The sequence below is a fragment of the Desmodus rotundus genome, chromosome 1 (genome assembly GCF_022682495.2).
Source record: "Desmodus rotundus isolate HL8 chromosome 1, HLdesRot8A.1, whole genome shotgun sequence".
Classification (NCBI taxonomy): Eukaryota; Metazoa; Chordata; class Mammalia; order Chiroptera; family Phyllostomidae; genus Desmodus; species Desmodus rotundus.
Window position 1 is genome coordinate 33,991,264 of NC_071387.1, and position 10,711 is coordinate 34,001,974.

Sequence of the window (10,711 nt, forward strand, 5' to 3'; positions counted from 1 at the left end):
CCCAGGTGTCTGTCTCCACAGAGGGCACAAAGCGGCATACATGGAAGAAAAACCAACAGTTCACCAATATTTCACCTTCATGTCTTTCATTTTCTGGCTCTGGAATGGAACATAAGTCAGGATAAGATCTGGATTAAATCCACTCTTCTGGTTTCCAATATATCACTTTTCTACAAGATTTATGGACATTTTCTCCTGGACTGGGAGAAATGCTGGTGGAATATTAGGTTGTGTTTACATTTTTCTCTTATCTTAGCAGCTTCCTTAGGGTCTTGGTCGCTCTCACGATGAGCTTTTACCATTTGACTCTTTTCATGGTCCACAACTGCCCCTACCCCACCTCATCTGTCCCTCTGTCCTTTTCTTTGTCATCAATTACCTGTTTTCTGCCAGGAGGGCTATTTGTGTAATTGTCTGCCTTTTGTTTTCTGGTTACTGCAGAGATTATCTCTAAATAGTTGTGCTCACTGGGGATCAACATTTGTGATCCTTATCTGCCCCCTGAGGTAAATACTTCTTCTCTAGGCTCTCCATCTGGATCTCAGTTGGTCTTTTCTCTCCTATATTAGCAAATGTTTTCCTGGAGTTTTGAGTTTTCAGCAGTTTTGAGGAACATTTCCGGTAGATCTTCAATAATGCAGAAAACATTTTTGCTTCAGGCCTCAGAACAGTATTTTGTGGAATTTTCTTTTTAGAAACAGAACAAAAGGCAGTTGCAACTGCCAGTTCCTTGGTTTTCGTTGTTTCCTTTTAGGCCCTAAATGGTAACCAGACCCTGACTCGAATTCCGTAGCCTCCATGACCACCCTCCCCTTTTCCCTTTTCCCCTTGAGGTTCATTATTTCCTCCAAATTAAAACGTTCTGGTTGGAATGAGTGAGTATAAAGGGACAGGGCAGCAGGGAGCTCCGGCTGTACAGTGGGATTACGTACAGAGGAATTACGTCTTGCAGAGGCCTTCCTCGCAGGTCTCTGATATGATTAGTCGGCCCAATGGATCATGGCTTTGGAGCTGGAGGAGATTGGTTTTGTAAGGAAGTCTGCTCTAGTTATCTGTGACAGTTGGGTTTTAAGAACAATTTCTTAGAATTTTTGAGACAATACAGAGGTTTTGGCTTTATGCAAACATGAAGTTGTTAGTCATTCCTTTGTTTGTTCACTGTTCATTCATTCTGCAAATATTGATCACAGGGCTACTATGCATCAGGCGCGGTGCTAGGCTCTGAGGATCCCAGAAGCAATCAGACTGGGCCCTGCTCTCTCAGATCTTTCACAAGTGATGGCGACAGACATTAAGTAAATATGCACATGCATAAGTGAACTTCTGTAAGCTGAGATGTGTGAGCTAAAGGAGAGGAGGGTCTTTCCAGGGCAGATAGCAACAGAAGGGTCCCACCTAGGCCAGGTGTGTGAGCCTGTGTGTGTGTCAGGGCGGTCTCTCTCCCGAGGAAGAGACTCAGGAGCTAAGATGTAAAAGGTGAGAGCAAGTTCCTTGGGCAATGGGTGGGAGTCAGGTTTGGGAATGCATGTAAAGGTTTTATTTCTTTTTAGAGAGAGGGGAAGGGAGTAAGAAAGAGAGAAAGAGAAGGAGAAAAACATCGATGTGAGAGGGAAACATCAATTGGTTGCCTCTTGCATGCGCCCCAACCAGGACCAAACCCCAACCTAGGCGTGTGCCTTGACTGGGAATCAAACTGGTGGCCTTTTGCTTTGCAGGGCAACGCCCAACCCACTGAGCCACACTTATCAGGGCTGGGGATGCTTTCAGTGGTGCATGTTCCTGTTCTTGACAGAGGAAATGATATGTGCAAAGGCCAGAAGGAGGAATTAGCATGGTGCTTAAGAGGATATGACCTAGGCCAGAGAGGCTGGGTTTCTGAGTGTGAGAGGGAGAGTGGAGCACCAGGGACCTGAGGGGTCCAGGTATAGGCCAGGATGAGAGATCGAGTTTCTAGCCTTAGAGCCACTGAAGGGTTCTAGGCTCGGAAATGACACGATTGAATTTGCATTTTGAGAACATTACTTCTGTTTCAGTGTAGGAAAAGGGGTTCAGAAGCCAGAGTGCATCTAATCATCCATTCGTGAAATGTTTCCTACACTCCATCTAGGCCCAGGACCTGCGAAACAATGGAGAAAGTGAAAGAGATAGTCCCTGTACTGTCAGAAATTATAGTTTAGTGGGTGAGGAAAGATAAGCAGATTTATGGATTAAGAGAAATGATAACTTTCAATGGTAATAAGTGCAATGAAGAAAATCAACCAAGGGAAATCCGGTTGGCAGTAAAGGGGTGTTGAAGGCAGGGGGCACTACCGCCGCCAGTCTAGTGAGTGTTCAGGGAAGACTTCTCTGAGGTGAGATTTTTCTCCCAAGGTGCAGCATTCCTCCCTTTTTTGAGTTGCATTTTGCCTAGAAAGGCCTGGTAGATCATCTTACCAGGCCTTTAAGATCTTGTCCTTAGGTGCCGACTTTCTAAATGGACTCCTGGATCCGCCCCCAACCCCCATCTTCCCTCAGTTTTCCTTGGCCTTCCTGCAATCATGGCTTATGTGAGCTTGAAGGAACTCTCAATATCATGTGATTCAACTCTTATTTTACAGGCGACAAGGCAGAAACCCAGAGAGCTACTGTTAGGGGGTTAGCAAATACCCCATTCTAGTATCTGGGCTGTCTCAACCTAGCACCAGCGCCCTCCGCCCCACCATCAGGTCTTCTTGGAAAAGCTGGGGCACAGCTGCGTTCTGTGAGGCCATGCAGCCTGCTTCCAAAGCACTTTTCATCCACGGCTGCATGGGAGACTCCAAATGCCCGCTGAAAGTGATTAATGGTCCTTTTTGTCCCCTGGCATCTCCTCATGCAAGAGTTTTCTTGGACAGCAACCAATTTAATTTAGACTCCAGAAAGTGCTACTTTTTTTTCAACCTGGCTTATATTAATGATATTTTTAAAATGCCCCAAAGCTCTGAACATATTTAAGATCATGAAGTAGCATTTATAACAAAATGTTTGCCATTGGCCGAGTTGCATGGAATGCAAAGTCCAAAAAGAAAAAAAAAAAAAATCCTCTCTTTCCCTTTGGTTTCCTTAAGATTTCAAACTCAATAAAGCATTTCTTATTTCAGATTTATAAAAATAAATATTTTTTCCATGTTAGTCTCATTGGTTAAAGTTTAATCTAGAATATGGTTTTCATGGCTGAGTTGAAAATCCCTTTGGGAATCATGGAGTAACCTAATGTGAAATAATGCTTCCTGAGCTGGTTATAATTAAGGTCCTTTTCTATTAGGTCTCTTACTTAGGAAATTCCTCTTTATAATTTTGAGGCATTGTTCTGGGAGAAAAATACCTATGTTTCTGAATCCACCGGATTCAGTCAAAGCCGTGGGCATTGAAGAAAGAATTAGGTGACAATATTTATCCTAGTGGAAAACATTTTATTGATGACTTTCAGATATATCCTACTGCTAGGGAAGTTTCTCTTCTTTTTTGAATGAGATAGATAGGTGTTTTATGATCTCTATTTTCAGATGAAATCTGGAAAAATTAAGTAACTAAATTCACACAGCTACACCAAAATCATTCTGGCCATCGAGGGGCATGAAGACGTTTCATACGGCATTTCAGTTGAGATGAGACAGAAGAGTTCGGTGGAGGGGGCACTTCATTGGGAGTCAATAGCTGAGCTTGAAAATTCATGTTTGAATATCCCTTGGGGGCTTTGTTTCCCCAGGTTTGTTCTCAGGGGATCAGAATGACACAAGAGGCACCAAGGAGAGTCAGTTGAAGGAGGAAAAAGTCAGATCTTCCTCAGAAAAGTCGTAGAAACTAGCATGCCGGGATACACTTGGATGCGCAAGTCATAGCAACGACTTGCATGAAGCTGCAGGGGCTGAAGGTCTTACCCAGGTAATTGAGTGTATTAGTTTCCTGTGGTTGCTGTAACAACAGCAATGGTTTAAACAACAGAAATTGATTCCTTTACAGTGTTGGAGGCTATAAATCAGTTTCATTGAACTGAAATCAAGGTGTTGGCAAGGCTCTGCTCCTGCTGAAGACTCTATGGGAGAATTTATTCCTTGCCTCTTCCAGCTTCAGGTGGCTGCTTGTAGCTGTATCATTCCAGGCTCTGCCCCTGGATTCACATTGCTGTCTCCCTTTCTGTGCATCAAATTTCCCTCCACCTCACCGTCATAAGGAAGGATACATGTGATTGCATTGAGGGCACACCCGAATAATCCAGGAGAATGTCCTTTTGTCAGGATCCTTAATTTAATCACATCTGCAAAGACCCCTTTTCCTTATAAGGCAGGGGTGTCAAACTCATTTTCACCGGGGCGAGGGGGGGCACATCAGCCTCTTGGTTGCCTTCAAAGGGCCGAAATAATTTTAGGACTGTATAAATGTAAACTACTCTTTAACTGTTAAGGAGTTGACATTTACATGCTCAAGGGATTTGAACCTGAAATCTTCAGGGCCATTATTGAACCCCCTGACCCTGGATCTGTCATGCTGACGTCACATACTCGTGGCCAACAATGGAAAAGGCTGTAGGCAAGAGGTCAGCCGAAGAGAGCCTTGCTGCTCTCCAGACTTGGGGCGAGATGTCATAATCACTGCCTGGCGGAACAAAAGACCGAGGGAAAGAGCTTAAGCAATACAAAGCCCCAGAGTGACCACACCAGCATGATTACTGCTGAGTTTGTTTATGGGAGGAAAGAAAGCAGCCATGTTGGAAGCCTCGGGTGGTTTTCATATCCTGGAAGTTATGTAGAAATAGTTGGAGAGGAATGCATTATTCAGGAGTGTAAAATGATTTTTTGTTCAAACAGACCACAAGGCTTGTGTGGTTAAAATGTCCTCCCAGAGAGTAGAAATGTAAAATGCTCTTCAAAAGTTGTTAAAGTGGCCCTTGGGGGATGAAGGGACACGTCGTCTGGAGTCTCCTGTTGCTTTGACCCCGGGGAGACCGGTGGCTGAGGAGGGGCAGCGAAATCCAAGCATCCGGCTGTGGTGGCCGAACGCTGTGGCGAGGAGTCTCCTTCTCGGCTGCGTCCATGGGTCAGGAATGGAGGGGGATGGAGACGCCCCGGCAGTGGAAAGTACACGTTCTTGTTCATTTATGTGCTTTACGTGAAAGAACCTACCACGTGGCTGCTGCCCCACAAGTAAATAAGTAACATCAGCCAAACTGGGTCTTCTCTCAGAACGTGCTGAAGGACCTGGAGGGTGGGCAGCAGAGAAGCTTCTGGGCAATGGCCGTATTTTGCCAGAAATTTTGCCCAAATTTCTGAGGGAAAAATGAGGATGTGCATTATACACAGGTAGTATTAATTCTGTAGCTATATAAATGTTTTAAATTATTTATGCTTCTGCATTAAAAGTGTAATTCTAGAAAGGAATAATGATATCTGTATGCAAAATAATACCCTAGAATAGGATAATCGCTTTTGTTTCTAAATATAAATAAATAAAAAATTGAATTAAAAATTAAAACAAAAGATTTTTTTTCTGAAGGTCTGGGCCAAAACCATGGGAGCGCGTTATACGCGGCAAAATACGGTAACTTCACTGCGTTTTCAACACCGGAGACAGGGGACGAGGGTTATCATTGGGATGTTCCAAGTACCAGTTGGGAGCATTTCTCAGTTTCCTTTGGGCTTTGGTGGTTATTTTTAGGATAGGAAACCCCTTTTCCCCCCATAATGATGGCCTATCTCAAAATTCTGGGACTCCCTAAAGGCCCAAATGTTTTACTTCTTTTCTTGTCTTTTTGTCTTCCTCCCTGACCATCAAAAATACTTCACACGATGAAGTAAGTTCCAGAAATGATGTTCAAGTAAAAATTCCTCCACAGCCTCAGTCATCCCTCTCGGCCCCGAAAGCTGCTGATTCTAGAATAGACGCACTCAGATTTAGGTCGATCATCTATTTGACGGTATTGTGATTAAAAATGAATGGCTGGACCAGAAGCTGTTTACAAGGTTTCTTCAGGCACTGCCAACTCAGTGAGTTAGCACTTCCATCCTGTGTCCTGTGGGGCACCAAACAGTCCCCTGCTGATTCCTTCCACATAAATAAATAACAGCAACCTTGGTGCTTCTTGTCAAAGGCCTACGCAAAGGCCCTACCTAAAGTGGGGCCACCTGCTTTATTAAACTGTTTGAAAATACCAATGGGTAACGCATTGTTTTTTCTTTGTCAAAGGAAACTCTAGAGAAGACAACTCCATTCCAGGGCACAATAACAAAACTGAGCAATCCTGTGGCTTTCTGCCTGTCGGTGGCAGTTTTGGGCTTGACCAGTCTCAAGGACCTGGTGGTTTTGGACCCTTTGTCTCTCTCAAGGCTGCACTGGGGAAATGTTTTTCCTGTCCTGTCACATAAATGCCTCTTCATCTCAGCCCTTTCAAAGCCCGGTTTCCCACAAATCACCAAGAAATTGAAGTGCAGTGTCTCCTCTGTTGTGTAGGACATTTTTACTTTCCTTGATTAGGTCCCCGTTAGACCTGGTGCACGGGATCTAGTAACCAGGCCTAGGCCGTTGCGGTTGCATTTGTCCCGTGGTCAGTCATTGACAGGGAACTCATTGAAATCTTCCATTTTTTTTCCATTTTTCTAGAACCCGCTCAGACCTTATATTTGGAATGGAACCACCCCTGGAACTCAACTTAAAAGGCCTTAAAGTGACCTTTACCTCTCTGAGCTCCCACTGCTCGTTCGCGGCTGCAGGGGCACCGCACAGCCTGCTTCCCCTGCCGTAGCGCGCTGACCTAGAGTGTCCGTCATGGTTTTCATCATTCGGTGGTTTTCAGCGAACCAGTTCAGCAGGGGCACACACCCCCCTCTTGAGAGAAATAGTGGTATCTCTGGAGGTGTTTGCAGGGGAAAAATATATTTGATATATTATTTTTCCACCATATAGACTTCAAGAAAGAGAGGCTATACTCTCCTACCCTGATGAGCTAGATCTTCTAGATAAATGGAAAGTTGTGGATAAACAGAGATGGGTTAATATTATACGGGCATGAGTTAAACACAGGATGACTATATGTCCAGTTTTCTCAGTTCTGTCCCAGTTTATACTTACTGCTCAGAAATAATTACGTTTAGTCCCCCTTTTTTTTGCTTTCTGTGTATCTTGGCATTACATTATATGATCACACATTAAATTATGAGGGGCGACCCTGAAAAAACCAGAATTATCTTTTGGGGCCCTTGTAGTACAAGCTTTTCCTGATAGGTGAGTGTTCTAGGAAACCATCTGCATCAGTGTGCCAGCTGGTGTTGTTGTGAGAGGTCATGTACGACTTCAGTGAATTTTTTTGAAGACTCTTTCAACACGTATGCTCATTTCATGATGGGTGATTTATGAGCGCACCTGCCCTCACCATGCTGAGTGCTCATCCATTTTTGACCAAAATGACATGACCCCCGTGCCCCACCCTCCCTATTCATCCCTTCTCACCCCGAGTGACTTCTTTTTTTTCCACAGAGACAAAAAGAGTCCTCAAAGGAAAACATTTTGCCAATGTGGAAGAGGTGAAACCAAAACAGGCAGAAGCACTAAAAGGCATCAAAATTGACGAGTTCAAAAACTATTTTTCAGTGGTGAAAAAATGTCTTGATATATGTATTGCATCAAAATGGAGAGCACTTTAAAGGTGACTGAAGTTTAAACATGTTAGAATAAGCACAAATTTTTTAAATAAATGAATTCTGGGTTTTTTTGGTTTCCCCTCATATATTATTATTCCCAGTTAAACAAAGGTTGACAAGCATGTGTCTGATGAGACCTCCAAAACAGTTCCCAATGTTGTTATTATATTAAAGGTGCAAACGTGGGGGGAGAGTTTGAGTGGGAGAATGGCATCTGAGCAAAATAAATTTTACTTTTGGTCATGCACTTTTTAAAAAGAGTTTATTTATTTATTTTTAGAGAGAGGGGAAGGAAGGGAGAAAGATAGAGAGGGAAACATCGATGTGTGAGAGAAACATCAATTGGTTGTCTCTCGAACATGCCCTGACTGGGACAGAACCTGCAATCCAGGCATGTGCCCTGACTGGGAATTGAACTGACGACCTTTACTTCACAGGACAGAGCCCAACCAACTGAGCCACAATGGTCAGGGCAAGTCATGCATTTTTAAAAAATATATTTTATTGATTATACTACTACAGTTGTCCCATTTCCCCCCCTTCACTCCACTCCACCCTGCACACCCCCTCCCACCCACATTCCCCCTCTTTAGTTCATGTCCATGGGTCATACGTATAATAAGTTCTTTGGCTTCTACATTTCCTATACTATTCTTACCCTCCCCCTGTCTATTTTCTACCTACCATTTATGCTACTTATTCTCTGTACCTTTCCCCCATCTCTCCCTCTCCCACTCCCCTGCTGATAACCCTCCATGTGATCTCCATTTCTGTGATTCTGTTCCTGTTCTAGTTGTTTGCTTAGTTTGCTTTTGTTTTTGTTTTAGGTGTGGTTGCTATTAACTGTGAGTTTGCTGTCATTTTACTGTTCATATTTTTTATCTTCTTTTTCTTAGATAAATCCCTTTAACATTTCATATAATAAGGGCTTGGTGATGATGAACTCCTTTAACTTGACCTTATCTGAGAAGTACTTTATCTGCCCTCGTATTCTAAATGAAAGCTTTGCTGGGTAGAGTAATCTTGGATGTAGGTCCTTGCCTTTCATGACCTGGAATACTTCTTTCCAGCCCCTTCTTGCCTGCAAGGTTTCTTTTGAGAAATCAGCTGATAGTCTTATGGGAACTCCTTTGTAGGTAACGGTGTCATTTTCTCTTGCTGCTTCTAAGATTCTCTCCTTATCTTTAATGTAATGATGATGTGCCTTAGTATGTTCCTCCTTGGGTCCAGCTTCTTTGGAACTCTCTGAGCTTCCTGGACTTCCTGGAAGTCTATTTCCTTTGACAGATTAGGGAAGTTCTCCTTCATTATTTGTTCAAATAAGTTTTCAATTTTTTGTTCTTCCTCTTCTCCTTCTGGCACCCCTATAATTCGGGTGTTGGAACATTTCAAGATGTCCTGGAGGTTCCTAAGCCTCTCCTCATTTTTTGATTCTTGTTTGTTCCTTCTTTTCTGGTTGGATGTTTCTTTCTTCCTTCTGGTCCACACTGTTGATTTGAGTCCCAGTTTCCTTCCCATCACTATTGGTTCCCTGTACATTTTCCTTTGTTTCTCTTATCATAGCCTTCATTTTTTCATCTAATTTGTGACCAAATTCAACCAATTCTGTGAGCATCCTGATTACCAGTGTTTTGAACTGTGCATCTGATATGTTGGCTATCTTCGTCGCTTAGTTGTATTTTTTTCTGGAGCTTTGATCTGTTCTTTCATTTGGGTCATTTCTTTTTTTTTTTTTTTTGGTCTTGGTGTACCTGTTACATAAAGGGGCAGAGCCTCAGATGTTCACCGGGTGGGGCAACCCACGTGGCTGTGTTGTGATGCTGTATGTGGGGGAGGGGTCTGAGAGGGAGCAATAGCGCTTGCTCTGCTGTCTGCCAGCTTTCAGTCACTTCCCCTGCTACCCACAAGCAAAGTGGGCCCTTCTGGTGCTGATTCCCATGTGGGTAGGTTTGTGTATGTTCTGGGACCCTGTGGGTCTCTCCAAAGAACTCCTGTGAGGCTGGGAGTTTCTCCCGCTGCTGCCTCAACCCCCAAGGGGTTTTCAGTCAGAGGTCTGAGGCTTTAGTTCCCCATGCTGGAGTCCTGGGGTTGTGCAGTCTGTTTTGCTCCCCAGTTGTTTCTCCTGGTTTATCTGTGTGCAAATGTGGGACCGCTGGGTCTGTCAGCCGCCACCTTGCCTGGAATCCTCTCCACCCAGCTGCGCATCTCCACCCTGCCTACCAGTCTGGATGAATGTGTCTTCTTTATCTCCTTGGTTGTCGGACTTCCATACAGTTTGGTTTTCTGTCAGTTCTGGTTGTGTTTTGTTTTTAAATTCTTGTCCTTCTTTTGGTTGTGTGAGGAGGCACAGTGTGTCTACCTATGCCTCCACCTTGGCCAGAAGTCTCAAGTCATGTTTTTTTAAATAAAAGAAATCAAACGTGGCTGGCTGCTTGGTGCTTATGAATATATTGTTTCCTGTAGTTCTAACAGATTCAAAGGAGAAAGGTTGACAAGAACCAAATACTGTTTTTGCAACTGAAACATTGAGATATCATTAATAAGGGGAGTGTTGAAAGCCTTGTAGTAAAGAGGTGGTAGGAGGAAGGAAGCTTAAAAAACTATTATTAGGAGCTCTTTCTTTGGACAGTCTGGCTATCTACTCTTTGGAGACTCTGTTTCTTAATCATTTTAACTTTGTCTCTCTGTTGTATGAGTTAGACAACTTGGTTTTAGCATTCTTCTCCTACAAGGACAACAGGGCATAGCTGAAGACAAAGCTTTGTTTGGATCCTACATTCAGCTGGGCCATACAATTGTTCTTCGATTGGTCATGTGGAGGACTTGTCCATTCTAGAGAAAAATTGGCCAAGTGGCTTTGCCTCACATGCATCAACCTCGGTAACAATATGTTGTAACATGTGTTGCAATTAGTCATTAGTTTTTCAATTCATGCATGAAAAACTATGATTTAAATAACTATGGTACCAAAACAAGATCAATGCTTTAGCCAAGTTGTTTGAATGACTATTGCCAGCGTATTTTTCTCTTGCCGAAAACTCTGGATTTTGCCATTCTGT